Source organism: Macaca mulatta, chromosome 4 (assembly GCF_049350105.2).
Source record: "Macaca mulatta isolate MMU2019108-1 chromosome 4, T2T-MMU8v2.0, whole genome shotgun sequence".
NCBI classification, from domain to species: Eukaryota; Metazoa; Chordata; class Mammalia; order Primates; family Cercopithecidae; genus Macaca; species Macaca mulatta.
Window position 1 is genome coordinate 13,344,970 of NC_133409.1, and position 22,791 is coordinate 13,367,760.

Genomic DNA, 22,791 nt, shown 5'->3' on the forward strand with positions numbered 1-22,791 from the left:
TGGTGCAATCTCAGCTCACTGCAACCTCTGCCTCCTGCCTCAGCCTTCCGCGTAGCTGGGATTACAGGCGCGCATCACCATGCCTGGCTAATTTTTTTGTATCTTTAGTAGAGATGGGATTTCACCCTGTTGGCCAGGCTGGTCTTGAACTCCTGACCTTGTGATCCCCCCACCTCGACCTCCCAAAGTGCTGAGATTATCGGCGTGAGTCACTGCACATTTCAAATGTTCTCTGGACTAAAAGCTTATTCTTCATTTAAATGACTTCTTCTCAGCCTTATTAAGAGTTCATCTAGGTTATAAACCATATCTCAAGGTCACAGGTAGACACCTTAGCCCCATATTTAGAGTGCAGTTTAAACTTTTCGGTTTTATTTCCCACCATTCCCTATGCTTTAGAATATTCAAGAATTATATACTGCACGTTGTTTCTTTAGTCATCTTTAACTTAGAAGAGTCGCCCCTGCCTTGTTGTCATTGAAGACATTGACAATAAAGAGTTCAGGCCAGCTATCTGAGCTACATTCTACATTTGGGTTTGTCTGTTTCCTCATGACCAGTTTTGTTATGCATTGTTGGCAGTAACGTTCCTAAACCGCAGGAATGTTGATGCTTTCTGAGGCATCACATCAGAAGGCATATAATGTCAGTTTGTCCCATGACTGGGTCACTTGGTAAGGAGAGGTCAGATTCCTCCAACAGTTATCTTTCCCCCACCTTTTAATACCTTTTTCTTGAACCAGCCCTTCATAATAAAATTTAGTGCCATTTAGAATTTGCCCAGCGAATTTGAACTTACAAAACTATCAGACCACAGAATAAACTCTGCTTCTTGGAGAATTCACATCTTTAGGTGAAGTTATTTATCTAACTTTAACCATTAGGAGAGAGATTGCTTTACTGAAGGAAAGCCCCACTCCCTGCCAAATACAGTATTAATATACAGATGTATTAAATACAGTATGTTCTCAATTTGTTGATTTAATAAACAGAATTAAAGAAGGGTTTATAGTCTACTTGGATATTTGTACTCTTCTGGAGAAATTCAGGGTAATGCTCAAGCTAGTAGGTATCTTGCTTTTCATTTGCAAGATGAGAATATATTTTGCTTGGCTCATGAAAAAGTGATGAAATAATTACAAGATCCTGGGACATTCAAAGAACTAGAAAAGAACAAGACTAAAAACCTGAAGAGAATTGTTCAATGTTATTTTGTTGCTATTTGTATATACCAGGAACAAAACTGCAAAGTGATAAAATGTTAAGAGACACATGTGTATGCCAGATACTAAACCAGCCATTTTCTACAAAAAGTATTACTAATCACACAGGGTAAGATCATCAGGAATGCAAATGGACATTACATACTAAGGAAAAGATTTTTGAAACCATGGTATAGAGGTCTAAAACAAGTGCTCCCTTCAAGTCTAAGCATAAGAAACTACCACATTATTGGTCTCCAAAAAGGTAGGTCTTATACACTTACACAGGCTGACCTATTAAAGTCAGCAGCTCACAGATACCCTATATGTTACCTGATTATCACTGATAGCCAAGCAGAAAACCAAGCCTCAAAATGTGATCACCTGAATATAGCTTAACAATAGATATTAGAAAAATGTTTACTAGGTGTTTCTAGTATTTCTTCAGATAGTGTCACGTGTACATTTGAAAAGAGACTGGCAACAACATCAAAAGTATACTCAATAGGCCATACTCTATTCAACCAATCCTAAGAGATGTAAATGGATGCCCCACTACAGTTCTCATTAAACAGCCGCATTTCTCCAAATATCTACATCTAGAGATAAAAGATAAACTGAGAAGTGCTTAAGCTATTACTTCTCCCTTCAGTACTTTTGATACCTGTTTTACCCAATCTGGAACAGCATGAATAACTGGAGATATGGTTTATAACCTAGATGAACTCTTAATAAGGCTGAGAAGAAGTCATTTAAATGAAGAATAAGCTTTTAGTCCCGAGAACCTTTGAAATGTAGATTGTCACTAAGCCAAAGTATTTAGTTTCTTTCTTTAAAAAATAAGGACATGGCCTTCCAGTGATACAATTCCTCGTTATTTTAAAAGAAGTATCCTTTATGGTATAATTTCCAAAACAGTAGAGAATTATCTAGACTAGCTTAAATGCATAAACCAAGGAATTCCAGATATTTTCCTACATTGCCCATATTCTTCATTTGTGAATTAGCAACAAGACTCACTGGAGAGCTCACACAAGGTTTTCAATGAGTAATCTCTAATGAAACTGTGCAATAATAATTCTATTTTAAAGGAAAATTCATTCATAACAATTCAAGAAGATTTACATAATCCTACAGGCTTATGCTGAAATAAAACTGTCTATTAATAGTCTAACACCTTTTTTGGACAATCTTTAAAATGCAAAACTATTTTCTGTATCTTCCCAACTTGTCCAATGCTAAGAAACACACTCAAGTGACACCAACTAGAGAATCTCATGCAACTGATCTAGGGTGGAATCTGGACATCAGCATTTTCAAATGATTCTCAAGTGCATCCAGGGTCAAGAACTGCTGCCCTAGGAGTTCGAGACCAGCCTGGCCAACATGGCGAAACCCTGTCTCTACTAAAAATACAAAAATTAGCCGGGCATGGTGGCACACACCTGTAATTCCAGCAACTCGGGAGGCTGAGGCAGGAGTATCGCTTGAGACCGGGAGGCAGAGGTTGCAGTGAGCCAAGGTTGTTCCACTGCACTCAAGCCTGGCTGACAGAGGGAATAACTGCTGCCCTAGACTTAACAAATGTGAAAGAGGGTAGGAACTTGAGAATTTGTACAACCACCAAGTAATTCTGGTTTAGTTGGGACAGATATGGGTGATAATATTTTACCTCTTTAAGGGTAGTGATTTGGAATAATACTGTGAGAATGGAGTGTAAAGTCATTATAAGTAAAACTATGATGTGGAAGCCAGTTAAAGAATATTGGTTAAGAAGCTCTATTCAGTAAGTACTCGTATTTTCTAAGCTTCTACATATGGAGCATCAGGCAGCTATGGACCACAGGGATCTCAAGACATCCTCCTCAAGGGTTATATTTACATTATATTTACAGTGTGAAGGGGGGATGGGGACGGGAGAATGGAATACTCTTCCAAGATTCATTACATGTAGCATTTACAACCACAATCACATAGCTCTTTGATGTTTGAATGAAAGGGTGGAGACCAGTATTTGAGTATCAGGGTAAAATTAAAATATATATAAAACATATACATGTGACAGCTGGGTGCGGTGGCTCAGGCTTGTAATCCCAGCACTTTGGGAGGCCGAGGCGGGTGGATCACCTGAGGTCAGGAGTTCAAAACCAGCCTGGCCAAAATGGCAAAACCTGTCTCTACCAAAAGTATAAAAATTAACCAGGCATGGGGGCATATGCCTGTAGTTCCAGCTACTCGGAGGCTGAGGCAGGAGAATCGCTTGAACCCAGGAGGCGAAAGTTGTGGTGAGCCAAAATTGCACCACTGCACTCTAGCCTGGGCGACAGAGTGAGACTCTGTCACAAAAGACAAAACAAAACATATACATGTGAATATACTGAATTTGCATGGTGGACTTATAAAAGATATCCTTACAATTAAAAAACATACATACTGGCTTGTAGATATTCCATTTCAGTATACAGCCTTTTAGATTTTTATATATACAAATCTTATTTTTATTAAATACATTATCAGCTTCTCATATCATTGACATGATTATATATAGACAGCCCTGGGTGAGAGGCTGTATAGTACAATGATTAAGCACACAGTTCTGGAACTAGAAAATCTGGTTTTAATCGGAATTCCTGCATTAACCAGCTATCTAACTCTGGGCAAAATGCTATGGATGAAAACTAGAAGAAGCCTTGATACAGATCCAGGGAGTTTAAATATTTTCCTTAGGATAAACCCTAAAGGTGAAATTCCTAGGCCAAAGACTATAAATATGAAGTCTTCAAGTTGTCCTCCCGAAAGGCTACTTTGCTGTAAAATGAGAACACTGCAGTAGTAGTAGCTACTTTACTTTAGTAGCCTACAATAAACCATAACACTCAATATTTAAATATTGTTCTGTATCCTCTCTCACACTGGCTTGGCCATGTGACTGCCTTTGATCAAACATTTGTGAATTGGGGCCTGTCCTCTTGGAACATCTGTTCATAAAGACATTCTCTCTTGGGGTCCTGTCACCGTTATTCTGTGAGAAGTCTAGCTCTCCCCATGAAGAACTGAGGACCTGATCTACATTCCCATCTGAGCTCCCAGCTGGCAGCCAGCCATATGACTGAGTTATTTCGAAAATAAATCCTCCAGTCCCAGTCAAGTGTCTCTACAGATATCAAGTAGAATAGAGACAAGTCATGACTTCTAAGACCTGACCAAACTGTAGAACTGTAATGAAGTGAATGTTTAATTGTAACTGTTTTCGGTCACCAACTTTTAGGGTTTCTACATAGCAATAATCAACTGAAGCAATAACCTGACTTTGGTAGAGTTATGCTAAACAAGATGCAGATTATGAGAGGACAGTATTTCATCTCTAAAAACTTGGTAACTCAAAAGTATGTAGACTTGGGCCAGGCGCAGTGGCTCACACCTATAATCCCAGCATGTTGGGATGCCACTTGAGGTCAGGAGATCACGACTAGCCTGCCCAATATGGTGAAACCCCGTCTCTACTAAAAATACAAAATTAGCCAGGCATGGTGGCACATGCCTGTAGTCCCAGCTACTCGGGAGGCTGAGGCACAAGAATCGCTTGAACCTGGGAAGCAGAGGTTGCAGTGAGCTGATATCACGCACTGCACTCCAGCCTGGGCGACAGAGTGAGACTCTACCTTAAAAAAAAAAAAGTATATAAGACTTGTTATTTAACTCTTTGCTCTTTACTTCTTTTCTAATTCCTTAATTAGCTTCTGATTATATTCTGAGTAGTTGAGGTTCCTCAGTAATACAGAAAAGTCAATTAATTCTGGATTATTCAGCAAGGAAAGAATTCCTTCATAATTTAGAAATCTGATAAAATGAGCTAAAGTTTTTCTATGCTAAAGAAAGGTAAGATTCTAAATAAAAACTGTAATTTAAGACTGAGTTGCTCCTCTACAATAAATAACTTAATAAACCTCTAAGAATAGTTGTATGAAACAGTTTTGGCCGGGCATGATGGCTCGTGCCTGTAATCCCAGCACTTTGGGAGGCTGAAGCAGAATGATTGCTTGAAGTCAGGAGTTCAATACCAAGCTGGCCAACACAGCAATACCCTGTCTCTCTCTCTACCTCTCTCTCTCTCTCTCTCTCTCTCTCTCTATATATATATATATATATAAAATAGTTTGCCACCTATATTATAAAAGAACAAAACTAAGCTGTTTCTTCAAAGCTTGAAGTATTACCTGGAAAACTATAAAAAACATGAAAATGAATGTTTAATAAGTCTAAATTCTCTAACACATGAGTGATACATATAAACTCTTCCAGTCAGAGTGATTAGCTATTACAGCAACTAGACAATGACATTAAACACTATACACATGCATGCTTTAAATTTGCAGATTGACAGTAGTGCCATTACAACACTTTACTCCTTTCATAAAGCTCCACAAAGAATGTTTATTGTTCTAACAGCCTGAGAGTACTCAAATCACTAACATAAAAATCTTTTTATTAGAAATGGAAAGTAACTGTCTAAGAATCCCCTAAATAAACCATGGTTAAGAGGAGCTGCGACTTGCCATCAAAAGTTTCAATACATAATCAGGTCAGCACAATTTAAAATATTTTCTGGCTTCTTTAACTGTTAGGTATAATAAGCGTTTGAGGTGGAGCTGGAGAGCAGAATATTCTGGTTCTTTTCCTTATAATTTAAAGTTGATTTCTAAGTACTTCGGCCACCTTTCTCTCTACCTTCCAATACCTTCCCCTCTACTCTGAGTTGCAGAGTTCGTAAGAAAAGGAAATCATTCCAGATCCTTTATCTCTAGCCCTCAAATCTTACTTGGAAGCATGGTAAGATTTTAAACCATGACATCTATCAATATTGATTATGACAGCTCATTAGCCATTAACATGATGTTACTTAGAATGTTAATAAGTACACAGCATAAAAGGCATGAAGAAACTACCATGAGGCCAGGTGTGGTGGCTCACGCCTGTAATCCCAGCACTTTGGGAGGCCGAGGCAGGCAGATCAATCACCTGAGGTCAAGAGCTCGAGACCAGCCTGGCTAACATGGTGAAGCCCCATCTCTACTAAAAATACAAAAATTAGCCAGGCATGGCGGTGAGTGCCTGTAATCCAGCTACTCAGGAGTCTGAGGCAGGAGAATCACGTGAACCAGGGAGGCGGAGGTTGCAGTGAGCTGAAATTGCGCCACTGCACTCTAGCCTGGGGGACAAGAGTGAGACTCCGTTTCAAAAAAAAAGAATCTACCATGATAGGCTGGGTGCAGTGGCTCGTGTCTGTAATCCTAGCACCTTGGAAGGCTGAGGTAGGCTGACTGCTTGAACTCAGGAGTTTGAGACCAGCCTTGGCAACAAAGCAAAACCCTATCTTTACTAAAAATACAAAATTAGCCAGGCATGGTGGCACACGCCTGTCGTCTCAGCTACTCGTGAGGCTGAAGTGGGAGATCACCTGAGCCCAGGAGGTCAAGGCTGAAGTGAGCTGAGATGGCATCACTGCACTCCAGCCTGGGCAACAAAGCAAGACTCTGCCTCCAAAAAAAAAAAAGAATCAACTATAATGGATACCCCTCTTCCCCAAAAAGAATCTACCATGAACTAAGTACATGAACATTGTGTCCCTGCATTAGCTGATTTTATGACACAGTTAAGAATTATAAGAGGATACCCAAGCAGAGTAGGTGTCACAGTACAGACAAAAATAGGTCAGGAAAGAGAATTAAAGAGAAGGAATACCACTAGGGAGGTTTCTGTAAGAGAGTACACAATTTTTGGAGGACATTATGATAAAAACATGTATGTACAATGTTTCAGTCTCAGAGGCTTTAAAGCTAACAAAATTGTTCTAAGTATACTTTTTATAGCTACTTACACCATTATGTATCAAAAGCGTTTGTGAGAGCCAGGTACAGTGGCATGTGCCTGTAGTCCCAGCTACTAGAGAGCCTGAGGTAGGCGGATCCTTTGAGCCCAGGAATTTGAGACCAGCCTAGGCAACTCAGTGAAACCTCCACCTCAAACCCCCCTAAAAAAGAAATTTTTTTTTAAAAAAAAGTGTCCCAGTTTTGATGCTCATATTTGTGGATGAACAGTTTAAAGTCTCTTATTTTTCCGCTCACCTAAGAAATTCCAGGTTTTATTCACTAAGGCTGTATCTTAGAGAAACACACAAGGTTCAAATAATTGGTGTATCACTTTTGTAGTGGAAGTTCTTGACATGTTGCATGAGGTGGGGGGAAAATGCAAACAAATAAATATTTGCTTTGTACCAATGATAAGAGCTAACCACAAACCCGTGACACCTTTTCTTTCTTTTTTTTTGGAGACAGAGTCTCACAGGTCACCCAGGCTGGACTGCCATGTGCAATCTCGGTTCACTGAAACTTCCATCTCCTGGGTTCAAGCGGTTTTCCTACGTCAGCCTCCTGAGTAGCTAGAATTACATGCATGTGCCCCCAAATCCTGCTAATTATCATTATTATTATTATTATTTTTTGAGACGGAGTCTCGCTCTGTCGCCCAGGCTGGAGTACAGTGGCCGGATCTCAGCTCACTGCAAGCTCCACCTCCCGGGTTTACACCATTCTCCTGCCTCAGCCTCCAGAGTAGCTGGGACTACAGGCGCCCGCCACCGCGCCCGGCTAGTTTTTTGTATTTTTCAGTAGAGACGGGGTTTCATCACATTGGCCAGGCTGTTCTTGAACTCCTGACCTCAAGTGATCCACTCGCCTCAGCCTCCCAAAGCGCTGGGATTACAGGCGTGAGCCACTGTGCCCAGCCCTTGATGCCTTTTCTGATTCCTAGAAGTAGCAGGGAAAAATGGATTAGTCAAGCAGACCCGGGATCAACTCCTCTTTCTGGAACTCATTAACAGTATGATCACGCCAAATTACTTTCCTTCTCTAATCTGAGTTTTACCATCTTTGAAATGAGCCAGGTGCAGTGGCTCATGTTTGTGATCCCAGCTACTCCGGAGGACTGCTTGAGGCCAAGAGTTCAAGACCAGCCTGGGCAACATAGCAAGACCCTGTCTCAAGAAAGAAAAGAAAAGAAAAGAAAGCAAAAGAAAGGAAAAGAAAGGAAAGGAAAAGGAAAAGAAAAGAAAGAAAATACTGTCAATTACCTTAATAATTAAGTAGAAACTATTATTATACATTCTTCTCACACATTGTCACAGGTTATCACTTACTGAATACTTAATGTAGGGCAAATATTATGCCTTAAGTCACATTTACTCCCCTGAAGTTTTATTTTATGGTTGAAGACATTCAAAAGAGAAGAATTAAGCAACTTGTTCAAGGTCACATTTCCATTAACAAGAGAGAGGATTCTTGCACAGGTTCACCTTTAAAGTCCATGCTCTAAAGTCATACTATGGTTATAGTACCTGACCCAAAGCAGATATTAAATAAAGCTTTAAAACTCTACTAAATGAGCATTTAATGACTACCTCGACAACTACTATGTTCAAGGGGCCTGGGAATATTTGATTAAGAGGCTTCTAAAAACATTTAAACACTGCATAAAAAGTGTTTCTGAGCACCCATAAATTAAGAGTAAAAGCATAATAACGTAAAGAAAAACATAACATGAATAAGACCATTTCTCTTAAAAATATGAGAACCTAAAAGAAAGGTATAAAATAAAAAGGTAAAGGGGGAATTGCTGGAATAGTAGAGTGAGAAGTTCAACGGAGCCTCTCTCCAAAATTCAATGAAAAAAACTAGACAAACACGTCAAACCACCATATCAGAACTCTGGAAAGTGGGCACAGGCGTATAACAAATTGAAAAGTGATCATTCAAGAATAACTACTCAACTCAGTTAAGAAGAGCAGAAGTCTGTGAGACAAGAGGAGTCTCGCTCTCGTTGCCCAGGCTGGAGTGCAGTGGTGCGATTTCAGCTCATGGCAACCTCTGCCTTGTGGGTTCAAGCGATTCTTCTGCCTCAGCCTCCCGAGTAGCTGGGATTACGGGCACCCGCCACCACGCCTGGCTAATTTTTGTATTTTCAGTAGATACGGAGTTTCACCATGTTAGCCAGGCTGGTCTCAAAATCCTGATCTCAGGTGATCCACCCGCCTCGGCCTCCCAGAGTGTTGGGATTACAGGCATGAGCCACCGTGCCCGGCCAGAAGTCTGTGTGTTTTAACCTAGGGCTATTGTTACCAGTTCCACCAGCTCTATCAATGGTAGTTCTACCAGGATGGGGCAAGGTGTGAAAACCAACACCATCACTGCTGGAGGGGGGCCACTGGTTAGGAGTAGAATATAGAAAAGTCCCAAATGCGGGACTATTGTTGAAACCAACAGCAATATTGGCAGCAAACAGTTGGGAAGGCTAATATTGCAGCAACCCAAGGTTGCAATATTGGAGGCAAGCAACAAACCAGCAGACTTACCAGAAGAATTACATAGCCATGGTGGGCCTTGATTAGCTCCCAGGTATCTGTGGAGGTCTGAGGGTCTGTGTGATGTCAGGTGCGGTGGCTCACGCCTGTAATCCTAGCACTTTGGAAGTCTGAGGCGGGTGGATCACGAGGTCAGGAGTATGAGACCAGCCTGGCCAACATGGTGAAACCCTGTCTCTACTAAAAATACAAAAAACTAGCTGGGTATGGTGGCACATGCCTATAATCCCAGCTACTTGGGAGGCTGAGGCAGAAGAATCTCTTGAACCTAGGAGGTGGAAGCTGCAGTGAGCCAAGATCACGCCACTGCACTCGAGCTTGAGCGACAGAGCAAGACTCCGTCTCAAAAAAAAAAGTATGTGTGCTTACACAAAGCTGTATGCATGCTCAGCTGGAAAGGACCCTAGTCATAGAAACATCCATGGCTCAATGACACCTTTAACAGACACAGGACAGCCATGGACATGAGAAGACGGCACGAAGTAAAAGCTGGGGCAAAGTTGTAAACTGCCTGAACTTTGACTTTGTTTTCCAACTTGCATTGGCAAAAAGCAGAAGCTAGTCAGGTGCAGTGGCTCACGCCTGTAATCCTAACACTTTGGAAGGCGAAGGTGGGAGGACTGCTTAAGGCTAGGAGTTCAAGACCAACCTGGCCAACAGAGCAAGACCCTGTCTCTTAAAAAAAGAAAAAGGCTGAATGAAGCCTCACTGGCTCCAGTAGCTACGCATAACCTTTGACCAGTCATTTCTGACCACTAAGAGAAACTGACAAACTGACTCAGGGTGACCCTTAGAAAACCTGGCAAAAAAAAAATCGATCTCTGCTATCACCACCTCATACTACAGACTTAATGCAGGCAACTCCCTAAAAAAAAATAGCAACAACCACCTCCCTTTGGGAAGGGGCAGGAGGCAATCTAACTCAGAGTCTCCACAATGTATTATCTAAAACGTTCAGTTTAACAAAAAATTATGAGACATGCAAAGAAACTGGAAAGTGTGAGCCATAGATAGGATAAAAAGTCAGAAACTGTCTCTGGGGAGGTTCAGCTGTTCAGCTGTCCAGGATTTCCAAGCAGCTATCAATATGTTCAAATTAAAGGAAACCATGCTTAAAGAACTGAAAGAAAAGCATGATGACAATGATTCAAGGAATAGAGAATCTCAACAAAAAGATTATAAAAAAAAAAAAACAAAACACTGAATTGGACCTCTACAGCTGAAAAGTATAATAGCTGAAACGAAAAATTAACTGAAGGGGATCAACAGTGGATTCAAACTGGCAGACAAAAGCATCAGCAAACTTGAAGACACATCAAGAAATTGTCCAATCTGAAAAGCAGAAAGAAAGAAAAAAATAAGAATGAACAGAGTCTCAGGGACCTGTAGGATACCAACAAGCCTATCAACACACATGTAATGGGAGTCCCATGATGACAGAAACAATAAATAATGGCTGAAAACTTTAAAAATTTGACTAAACCCTTAATCTATACATCCAAGAAGCTCAATGAACTCTAAGTAGGATAAACACAAAGAGATCCCCACCCAACAATCACAGTAAAACTGTTAAAAGCCAAAGAAAAGCAAAATCTTGAATTTAGTGGCAAGAGAAATCTACTCATCAATACAGGGGATCCATAGTAAGATTAACAGCTGACTTCTCACCAGAAACAATGGAGACAAGGAAGCAGTAGCATATTCAGAGTGCTCAAAGAAAAAAAGAAAATCAACAAAGAATTCCCTATCCAGTGTGGTAGGCTGAATTCCAAGATGGTGCCTAAAATTGCCACCACTTGGCATACACACCTCCCTGAGAATGTGAGAAAGGCCTATGAATGAGATGGATGTCACTTCCATAATTAGGTTACATCACATGGCAAAGGTGAAGGGATTTTACAGATATTAAACTCCCTAATCAGTTTGACTTTGACTTCACCGAGTTTTTTTGTGAGTAGTCTTGACTTAATCAGGTGAGCCCCTTAAAAAGGGGCTTTAGTCTTCACTGAGATCAAAGAGGTTTTTTTCCACTGGCCTTTAAGAGGAAGGCTACTCTAAACTCTACAGCTCCAGGAAAATAATACTGCCCACAACTGTGTAAGCCTGGAAGAGAATTCCGGAGCCTCAGATGAAACCACAACCCTGACCAACCTTCCTTGATGATAGGCACTGTGAGACCCCAAGCAAAATGTCCAGATAAGCCATATTCAGACTTCTCACTTACAGAAACTTGTGAGATATTTGGTGGTGTTTTTTAAATAATTAAAAACTCAATTTATTTATTTAAATTTTTACTTTTTTAAAGAGACAGTGTCTTGCTTATTTCCCAGGCTGGAGTACAGGCTATTTACAGGCATGATCACAGCACAATGCAGCCGCCTCAAACTCCTGGGCTAAAGTGATTCTCGTGTCTTAGCCTCCTGTGTAGATGGGACTATAGGCACAAACCACTGCACCTGGCTGGGGGTGTTTTGAGAGCTACAATTGTGGTAATTTTTAATTCAGCAATAAAAAACTAATACATCTAACAAGACTATCCTTCAAAAATAAAAACATTAAGACAGTCCCAGACAAAAAAAAAAAAAAAAAAGACTACAAGCCTTCATACTCAGCAGACCTGACTTAGAAGAAATACTAAAGAAATCCTTCCGTAGTGTGTAAGCATGATGATTGGGTTTTCATGCTCATGTGTGTGACATGCCTCCTTCAAACCTTGTTATGACTTCAGCACATTACCCATCTGATGGGAACCTTAGAAGAAGAAAAAAGAAATACTAAAGAAAGCCCTTCAGGCTGAAAAAAATGATACCAGATGGTAAATGAAATCCACATGAAGAGCCAGGTGTGGTGGCTCACACCTGTAATCCCAGTATTTTAGGAGGCCAAGGGCGGGGTGGATCACCTGAGGTTGAGAGTTCGAGACCAGCCTGGCCACCATGGTGAAACTCCATCTCCACTGAAAATACAAAAATTAGCCAGGCGTGGTGGTATGCGCCTGTAATCCCAGCTACTTGGAAGGCTGAGGCACAAGAATCGCATGAACCTGGGAGGTGAAGGTTGCAGTGAGCCGAGATTGTGCCACTGCATCCCAGCCTGGGTGAGAAAGTGAGACTCTGCCTCAAAAATCAAAACAGGTTAAAAGTGAAAGGACAGAAAATTACATACCCTGCAAATACTCATAAAAAAACTGGACTGGCTATATTAGTGTTAGATAAAGTAGACTGTAAAACACAACAGATGAGTAAGAACTGAGGGTTCTTGGCAAAAAGTCATAAAGAACTACTTTTTTCCTTGCTTTGATAGTTTGAAGGGAAAGAAACTGCCCTCTCCAGTTCCCCCGCCTTTTTTTTTTCCTTCTTTATGAGATGGTGGGTCTCACCCTGTCACCCAGGGTGGAGTGCAGTAGTGCAATCCTGGCCCACTGCAGCCTTGACCTCCTGGGCTCAAACAATCCTCCCACCTCAGTCTCCCGAGTAGCTGGGACTACAGGTGCACGCCACCATACCTAGCTAATTTCTGTATTTTTTGTAGAGAGGAGGGTCTCATTATGTTACCCAAACTGGTTTTTAACTCTTGACCTCAAGTGATCCTCCTGCTTTGGCCTTCCAAAGTTCTGGGATTACAGGAGACAGCCACTGTACCTGGCCCCTCCATACTATTTGTTTCCATATTTATTACTGCGGTAAAATATGCATAATATAAAATTATCATTTTCAGCATGTTTAAGTGTACAGAGTTCTGTGGCATTAAGTAAATCCATATTGTTATGCAAACATCACCACCATCAATCTCTAGAATATCCACATTTAAAATAATATAGTCTGTAAGAATATAAGGCATTTTTTTTTTTTTTGGCTCTGTTGCCAGGTGGGAGTGCGGTGGCACAATCTCAGCTCACTGCAACCTGCAACCTCTACCTCTTGGGTTCAAGAAATTATGTCTCAGCCTTCCCAGTAGCTGGGACTACAGGCATTCGTCACCATGCCCGCCTAATTTTTCGTATTTTTAGTAAAGATGGGGTTTCGCCATGTTGCCAGTCTGGTCTTGAACTCCTGACCTCAAGTAATCCACCCACCTCGGCCTCCTAAAGTGCTGGGGTTACAGGCATGAGCCACTGTGCCCGGCCAAGAAAATAACTTTTTTTTTTTTTTTAAGTTCTGGGATACTTGTGCAAAACGTGCAGGTTTGTTACATAGGTATACATGTGCCACGGTGGTTTGCTGCACCTATCAACCTGTCATCTAGGTTTTAAGCCCCACATGCATTAGGTATTTGTTCTAATGCTCTCCCTCCCCTTGTCCCCCAGTCCCTGGCAGGTCCTGGTGTGTGATGTTCCCCTCCCTGTGTCCATGTGATCTCATTGTTCACCTCCCACTAATGAGTGAAAACATGCGGTGTTTGGTTTTCTGTTCCTGTGTTAGTTTGCTGAGGATGGTGGTTTCCAGTTTCATCCATGTCCCTGCAAAGGACATGAACTCATTCTTTTTTATGACTGCATAGTATTCCATAGTGTATATGTGCCACATTTTCTTTATCCAGTCTATCACTGATGGGCATTTGGGTTGGTTCCAAGTCTTCACTATTATAAATAGTGCTGCAATAAACATACGTGTGCATGTGTCTTTATAGGAGAATGATTTACAATCCTTTGGGTATATATCCAGTAATGGGATTGCTGGATCAAATGGTATATTTCTGGTTCTAGATCCTTGAGGAAATGCCATATTGTCTTCCACAATGGTTGAACTAATTTACACTCCCACCAACAGTGTAAAAGCGTTCCTACTTCTCCACATCGTCGCATCTGTTGTTTCCTGACTTTTTAATGACCACCATTCTAACTAGCGTGAGATGGTATCTCACTGTAGTTTTGATTTGCATTTCTCTAATGACCAATGATGATGAGATTTTTTAAATATGTTTGTTGGCCGCGTAAATGTCTTCTTTTGAGAAGCGTCTGTTCATATCCTTCACCCACTTTTTGAAGGGGTTGTTTTTTTCTTGTAAATTTAAGTTCCTTGTAGATTCTGGATATTAGACCTTTGTCAGATGGATAGATTGCAAAAATTTTCTCCCATTCTGTAGGTTGCCTGCTCACCCTAATAATAGTTTCTTTTGCTGTGCTGAACCTTTTTAATTAGATTCCATTTGTCAATTTTGGCTTTTGCTGCCATTGCTTTTGGTGTTTTAGTAATGAAGTCTTTGCTCATGTCTATGTTCTGAATGGTACTGCCTAGGTTTTATTCTAGGGTTCTTATGGTTTTAGGTTTTACATTTAAGTCTTTAATCCATCAGAGTTAATTTTTGTATGAGGTGTAAGGAAGGGGTCCAGTTTGTTTTCTGTATGTGGCTAACCAGTTTTCCCAGCACTATTTATTAAATAGGGAATCCTTTCCCCATTGCTTGTTTTTGTCAGGTTTCTCGAGGATCAGATGGTTGTAGATGTGTGGTGTTATTTCTGAGGCCTCTAAGTAAGAAATTCTTAAAAGAGCTTTGAGCATTCCTTTTTTTTTTTTTTTTTTTTTTTTTTTTTTGAGATAGGGTCATGCCCTGTTGCCCTGGCTAGACTACAGAGGTGCAATCTCGGCTCACTGCAACCTCTGCCTCCCAGGTTCAAGTGATTCTCCTGCCTCAGCCTCCCGACTAGCTGGGATTACAGGCGCACACCACCACGTCTGCCTAATTTTTTTTTTTTTTTTTTGGTCTTTTTAGTAGAGACAGGGTTTCACCATGTTGGACAGGCTGGTCTCAAACTCCTGATCTCTGGTGATCCACCCACCTTGGCCTCCCAAAATGCTGGGATTATAGGCATGAGACACTGCACCTGCCCTTTTTTTTTTTCTTAAAATTGTGTTGATTCTTTTTATTTTTTTTGCCTGGGAACACAAACTCATTATAGAACAGAATGTGTTCTCAGCATTTTATTTTATTTTTTTTTAAGAGATAGGGTTTGCTGTGTTGCCCAGGCTAGAGTGCAGTGGCAAGATCATAACTCAGTGCAGATTCTAATTCCTGGCCTCAAACGATCCTCCTACCTCAGCCTCCCAAATAGCTAAGACTACAGGCTCAAGTCCACACTGGATTACCTTTTGGCAAGAGGAATCAGGAAAGATCATTAGAGTTTAGCATGGGAAAAGAGCAGGTAAACTTTCTTAGCTATACCATAAAGCATGATCAGGAAGTGATATGGTTTGGTTGTATGTCCCTACCCAAATCTCATCTTGAATTGTAACCCCCACGTGTAACCCCCCAGGTGACTGGATCATGGGGGCGGTTCCGCCATGCTCTTCTCGTGATAATGAGTGAGTTATCACGAAAGCTGACGGTTTTATAAGGGGCTCTTTCTGCTCACTTTCTCTTTCCTGGCGCCTTGTGAAGCAGGTACTTGCTTCTTCTTTGCCTTCCATGCTTGTAAGTTTCCTGAGGCCTCCCCAGCTATGCAGTACTGTGAGTCAATTAAACCTCTTTCCTTTATAAATTACCCAGTCTCAGGTAGTAAATTTATAGTGTGAAAATGGAGTAAGACAGGAGGAAACAGGAAACGATTATTGCTAAGTAAGAACGATGAAGTGGTCAATATCTATGATCTATTTTTTGAGTGTGTGACCAGGTCTCACTCTGTCACCTAGGCTGGAGTGCAGTAGCATGACCACGGCTTAATGTAGCCTCGACCTCTTGGGCTCAAGTGATCCTTCTACCTCAGCCTCCTAAGTAGTTGGGACTACTAGTCCATGCCACTATGCCCAGCTAATTAAAAAAAAAAAGTTTAAGTCTCCCTGTGTTGCCCAGGCTGGTCTTGAATGCCTGGGCTCAAGTGATCTTCCCACCTCTGCCTCCAAAAGTGCTAAAATTATAGGCATGAGCCACCATGTCCAGTCTATCATCTGTTTTAACTGGAAATAAGAGTGATTACAGTTTGTAAGAAAATGCAGTAGAATAAACTATATCAGAGAAAACACAGAGTGAAAGTGCCTACCATACCGCCTGAACACAGATGCTTAAAACAAATTATAGCCGGGTGTAGTGACTCATGCCTGTAATCTCAGCACTTTGGGAGGCAGAGGCAGGAGGATTGCTTGAGCTCAGGAGTTCAAAACCAGCCTGGGCAACACAGCGAGACCCTGTCTCTATTTATTAAAAAATTAAAATTAAAATAACGATTTTAAAACCAAATTATACATTATATATAAAATTATAAATAAAAATCGAGAAAAATGTTTGAGTCAGAGAGTAACAAGGAACCACTCCAGTATTATTACTGTGTGATTCTGGCAGGTCATTGACGTCACATGTTGGCAGTGAAGGACAGAAGAGACAGGTGCTCCCCCTACCTAAAACACTACTGGCTCTCTTTTTGCCCTCACACACTTCTGGCCCCTCAGGGCAGACCTGGGTTTCCACTACACCTTATGCATATTTTATGAATTTACCTCTCCCTACTCTCCTTACCACCAGTTTGGAAGCTTCTAAAGGCTAGGCATGTCTTATTCATCTCTTAAACAAGCATCTAGCAATGTCTGGAATATAGCAGACAGTTCATAAATGTTCATTTATTGGACAGTTCTGGGGAAAACTTCTCAGAGAAATCTAGCCCTGCTTCAGGCTGTTGGGAACTTACTAAATGCAGTCACATATGTTATTAAACTTAGCATTCCAAGTACTCAATAAAGCAACTGACCCACAGGAGCTACTCAAGTTAAAATCAACAACTCTAAAAAAGAAATTTAGTTAGAAAAAAACAATTGATCAGATGTCTTGAGGGAAGAAAACTGAGCAAATATCAATTATAGATAAGAATCATATCCTGATGTCTAAAGAAAAACGCTCTAAAACGGCAATTTATCCCAACCTAAGTATATCAACATAATCTGGCCTTATAAACTAAGACAAAAATTCTATCAGTTTACTACGTTGTCCCATTTAGAGTCGGTATCACAGTTTCTCAATTTTCCACTTAACTCCTTCCTTTCTTTTTTTGAGACAGGGTCTCACTCTGTCACCCAGGCTGGAGTGCAGTGGTACCATTATAGCTCACTGCAGCCTCAACCTCCTGGGCTCAAATGAGTCTCCCGCCTCAACCTCCTGAGTAGCTGGGACTACAGGTGTGCACCACCACACCCAGCTTTTAGACAGACAGGCAAAGTTTGTAGAAAGGACTTACCTAAGTTATAGTTCAACCAAGACTAATTTAAATTTTATTAACTATTATTTATACAATGGCACACTGCCCTATTACATAGGGGTTTAACATGTAAGAACATGAAACATTAAGACAGGTGTAATGGCTCACATCTGTAGTACCAGCTACTCAGAAGACTGAGGCAGATAAGAGGATTGCTTGAGCTCAGGAGTTCAAGACCAACCTGGGCTACATAGTGATATTCTGTCTCTTAAAACACACACACACACATATAAAACCCCACAAATCATTAAATGATGATACTGTATAAGAAATTAATTAATTATACAAAAATTAGCTGGGCGTGGTGGCACGCGCCTGTAATCCCAGCTACTCATGAGGCTGAGGCAGGAGAATCGCTTGAACCCGGGAAGTGGAGGTTGCAGTGAGCCAAGATCGCGCCACTGCACTCCAGCCTGGCAACAGAGTGAGACTCCGTCTCAAAAAAAGAAAAAATTAATTAATTCTGGCTAGAAAATATCTAAACCATGATCCTGGCTAGAACTGATTGCAGTCAATTTTGTTTGGCATCATCTTCAGTGTTGGCACTGGTTTGCTGACCGACCCTGAACCACCATGAACCTGCTGCCCACTAGTTTATCAGCACCAACTTTCTTTGCTTTATGTGGGTATTCAAAGGAGTTTACATAAATGGCTTCGAGTGAGAAAATAAACTTCAAAAGTTGAAAATCCTTGTGCCTGGCCTTAGTATTACCAGTGGGATGACAACACAAAGTTACAATTTCTATGTAAAACTGGACCTCTAGGAGGAAAGAATGGTATCTAATATTTCATTCATCACCCAACAATAGGGCTATGCATTAAGATCCTATTATTTGATGAATGTGCAGTGTTATATTTAATGACTATTTCCTCAGTCATTTACTACTGGCTTCCTAAATGAATGTTCTTTCCATAGCCTCATGATACTTTTTAGGGTTTGAGACAGGGTTCTACTCTGTCACATAGGCTGGAGTGCAGTGGTGTGATCTTGGCTCACTGCAACATCCGCCTCCAGGGTTCAAGTGATCCTCCCACCTCAGGCTCTTGAGTAGCTGGGACTACAGGGGCACACCACCACATCTGGCTAATTTTTATATTTTTAGTAGAGACAGGGTTTTGCCACATTGGTCAGGCTGGTCTTGAACTCCTGACCTCAAGTGATCCACCCACCTCAGACTCCACAAGTGCTGGAATTACAGGAGTAAGGCACCATGCCTGGCCTCATGTTTTGATAAAAGATTCTCCAAGTACCTTTTGATTTCCATTATTTCAATGTCACATGAGCAAATTCTAGACACAAAATTGGCAAACCTTTTCTTAAAGGGCAGGATAGTAAACATACTGTTTCAACTACTCAATTCTGCCCTTATAGTATAAAAGTGGTCTTACATAATATGGAAAGAAATGGATATGCTGTGTTCCAATAAAACTTTATTTATTAAAAAAGGTGGGGCCGGGCGCGGTGGCTCAAGCCTGCAATCCCAGCACTTTGGGAGGCTGAGACGGGTGGATCACGAGGTCAGGAGATCGAGACCATCCTGGCTAACACGGTGAAACCCCGTCTCTACTAAAAAATACAAAAAACTAGCCGGGCGAGGTGGTGGGCGCCTGTAGTCCCAGCTACTCAGGAGGCTGAGGCAGGAGAATGGCGTAAACCCGGGAGGTGGAGCTTGCAGTGAGCTGAGATCCGGCCACTGCACTCCAGCCTGGGCGACAGAGTGAGACTCCGTCTCAAAAAAATAAAATAAAAAATAAAAAAAATAAAAAAAGGTAAGCCCACAGTTTGCCAACCCCTGCTCTATCTATACTCCTTAGTGTCCTACGAATGTCCTCAGTTATATACCACGGTGGAATTTTTGGGTGTAAATTTAAGACAAGACCTGGTGATATACACATACATGCCTAGCTGACAAGATTTTTCTCTACTTGTTTCCACTTGAAGATAACCAGTAAAGTCAACACAAGAGAGGGGTGAGATAGCAAGACCAGACACAAGGAGGGGCTTTGAGACTCCTGTTTCTCAGTATGGATGAGACTTATTGTACAACAGAGAAGGTCATTCCACAAGGGCAGGACTAGAAAAAACAGAAAGCAAACAAGCTATAGGTGACAGGTGCTAAAATAACTTTACAAAAGCCAAAAGAAATGCTCCATCAGTGATAAAATCTAAGTTTACAGAACAAATAATTATGGAATGACCATTCCGATACTGCTGGACACAAAGTAACTTTACGAAATTATTTTAAGTAATTATCTACTTCTCTGCTAGGACATTAAGTGATTCTCTGCTAAGAGACTCTGGCCTCATTTATTTTGGTGGCTCAAATTATATACTCCCATCATTCAATGTCAGCAACTACAATGGTGGGCCTAAGTAAAACCAATCTAGTTTTAAGCAGCCTTGGAAGGGGAAAAAAAAGGTTAATCAACTATTTTTAGAATCTCTAGCCCAATCTCAAGGTATACCCCTATCAGATATGCCATGTCTTCATGCTTGCCTTTTTTCTCAACTTAACAAAATTATCATGAAAGAATCAAAACTTACTCACTTAAGACTTCCAAACTAATGAAAGTACAATTTTACTTCTTGCAAATCAAATGAACTTACTCTAAACCGAAATTCCAGGCATCAGCAAAAAAAAAGGAGTAAGAGATGATCACAGTGTAGCTTAAAGCCATATCCTAGAAGGGCCAACCACAACCATTTGTTAATGTGGCAAAGCAAAGAACAGTATCTACTCTTCCCTTCTTCACATGGCTGCCTGGTTAAATTTCCCAGCTTCTTTTATAGCTAAGTACGGCAATGGGGCAGAAACAGAAATAATACAACTTCCTGGTTGTGTCCTTCAAGGGCAGAAATAAACCTTCCCCCTGACTAGAATGTGAATATATTAGAAGCTGATAGTCAAGCCACGATACTAATCCTGGACTGTGCCTGAAACCTCTCCATGTGGAGAAAAAACCAAAAGAACAACAAAATTATCTTCTTTATCTGAGAACAGCCCAAACTCTATACTATTTGATACAACCTTTCTGGCAAGCTATAGCAAACATCACATTTTACCAACACATTCCAAATTCCTAGGTTGTCAGTTAAATATTTCTTCAAAGAAGTAGTGGCCAGGCGTGGTGGCTCACGCCTGTATTTTGGGAGGCTGAAGTGGGCAGATCACTTGAGGCCAGGAGTTTGAGACCAGCCTTGGCAAAATGGTGAAACCCCATCTCTACTAAAAATACAAAAATTAGCCAGGCATGGCGGTGCACGACCTGTACACTCCCAGCTACTGTGGAGGCTGAAGCACGAGAATTGCTCGAACCACAGAGGCGGAGGCTGCAGTGAGCTGAGATTGCACCATTGCACTCCAGTCTGGGCAACAGAGTGAGACTCTGTCTAAAAAAATAAATAAAATAAAAAAACAAAAAACGAAGTACAACTTTGGTTGAAAGCTTTATGTCTTTTAACTAAGGAATCAAAACAGTAAACTGCAGTTCCAGTTTCCTATGCAGGGTCTGGGGAAGGAATGCCAGGTACCACGGCCAGCGTTCCTGACAGGCACCTATGGCAAGAAGCCCCTGACAAGAAACAGGCCAAGGAGATGTATGAGGAAGACAAGGATTTCAAGCAGAAACAAAAAGAGCAGCAGAAAAAACTTGAGGATAAAAGCAAAGGCGACAGGGAAGGGTTCCCTGGACAGGTGGAATTAACAAATCTGGCAAAAGTCTATGGCCATTCTATCCTGAATGCACCCAGTTGCTCATCTGATCTCAGAAGCTAAGTAGGGTTGGGCCTGGTTAGTACTTAGAAGGGAGAAATCTGGAAAACAAAAAACGAACCACTGTGCCCGAGGCAATGATGACCCTTGATCCCATTCCTATTTAAATATCTGTATTTCCTACCATAAAATCTTCTGCTTCCACCCTAGGAAGCAAAGGATGAAATGTCTTGGAGCCTGTTGCACATTTAAGAATAAGCTTTCTCTCTCTCCCTCTCTCTTTTTTTTTTTTAAGCACAGAGTCTCACTGCCACCCAGGATGGAATGTGGTAGTGCAATCTCGACTGACTGCATCCTCTGCCTCCAGGGTTCAAGCAATCTTTGTGCCTCAGCCTCCTGAGTAGCTGGGATTAATAGGCATGCACCACCACACTGGCTAATTTTTGTATTTTAGTAGATATGGGTTTTTGCCATGTTGATAAGGCTGGTCTCGAACTCCTGATCTCGAGTGATCCACCCACCTCAGCCTCCCAAAGTGCTGGGATTACAGGCATGAGCTACCTACCGCACCCGGCCCTAGGAATAAACTTCTGGAAAAAAGAAAATAGCACTTCCAAGATTTTCTTGGACACCATCTTTCTTATCTGATATTCAATTGCTGGCTCTGTTTACATGAAAGCAGCATAACATGGAACAAACATCAAAGTATCTAATAATAACAGTCTAGTACTTTTTGGAAGGGGTGAGATAAGCATGATGATGAAGGTGAGCAGGAGAGGAAAATTTCTATTACATGTGATCACCAGGATAGTTCAAAGCATTTTTTTAGATTTTCCCCTTTAAAAGTATAAAGTGACAATATTTATAAAGATTCCTTTTTTGAGGCATGCTTGATGGCATGCAACAGTAATCCCAGCTACTTGGCTGAGGTGGGAGGCTCACTTCAGCCCAGGAGTTCAAGACCACTCGACAACACAGCATAACACTGTCTCCAAAAAATCCCCAAAAAATCCCTTTCTTAAATGAATATGTATTTTTGTCTTTTTTTTGTTTTTTACTTCTGGCTTACTTTCATGATTATTATACAGGGATATAGACATGGATGATGCAAGACAAAGGTAAAAAGATCTGGCTTGACTGGATGTAGTCTGTGTCTCCCCTTCTTCCCAAAAACTTAAGCTGTAGAGATCAGTATGCTTTCAGTTAATATTTAAATGCCTCCCCTCCAAAAAGTTTTCTATCTTTGGCAAATGTCGCTGGTTTTCCTCTCTGTTGCCA

The 22,791-nt window shown here is 41.1% G+C and overlaps 1 protein-coding gene and 1 non-coding gene across 2 annotated transcripts in view; one reads left to right on the forward strand and one right to left on the reverse strand.

Annotated features, from left to right (window-relative positions):
- Positions 1-22,791, reverse strand: part of SNX3 (sorting nexin 3) — a 49,276-nt gene that overhangs the window by 18,703 nt on the left and 7,782 nt on the right.
- On the forward strand, positions 12,261-12,364 carry LOC114677900 (small nucleolar RNA U13). Its single transcript, XR_003729326.1, has one exon. It is a non-coding gene; the product is annotated as a small nucleolar RNA U13 (small nucleolar RNA).